We start from the raw sequence: 455 nt of genomic DNA on the forward strand, positions 1-455 counted from the left end.
ACAGATCTCTTTTATAGACCTATCGACGAGTTTCACCATGTTTGCACCGTTTCGAATCAATGCCTTTTCATGATAAACAAACTAATCCCGTGGTTGTTCAGTTATCCGATGTAGCTGTTTCTTATACATCAATTTAGACCCACCATGTGCATCATTCTTGGTGTGGCCAGATTGGGCAAGTCTTATAAGATATGTCTTATTGTCAATCTTTGCAATGCATTGTACATCTCGGATATCCAAATGCACTACACACATAGATTCCAAGAACTAAAGTATACTTTGGCGGAGCGTGTGAGAAAGTTCGAGATGGGAAAACACGCCCCCTACGATCGTTTTGGCTCTCATGTAAAAGGCGAATCTTCGTTCCTGACACCTTATATACATTTCGTAAGAGCACTCCGACAGGGCAACAGACGCCCCTTTCCTGTGTTGGATTACCTCAGTGGTGAAAGTAA

The sequence above is a fragment of the Diadema setosum genome, chromosome 2 (genome assembly GCF_964275005.1).
Source record: "Diadema setosum chromosome 2, eeDiaSeto1, whole genome shotgun sequence".
Lineage (NCBI taxonomy): Eukaryota > Metazoa > Echinodermata > Echinoidea > Diadematoida > Diadematidae > Diadema > Diadema setosum.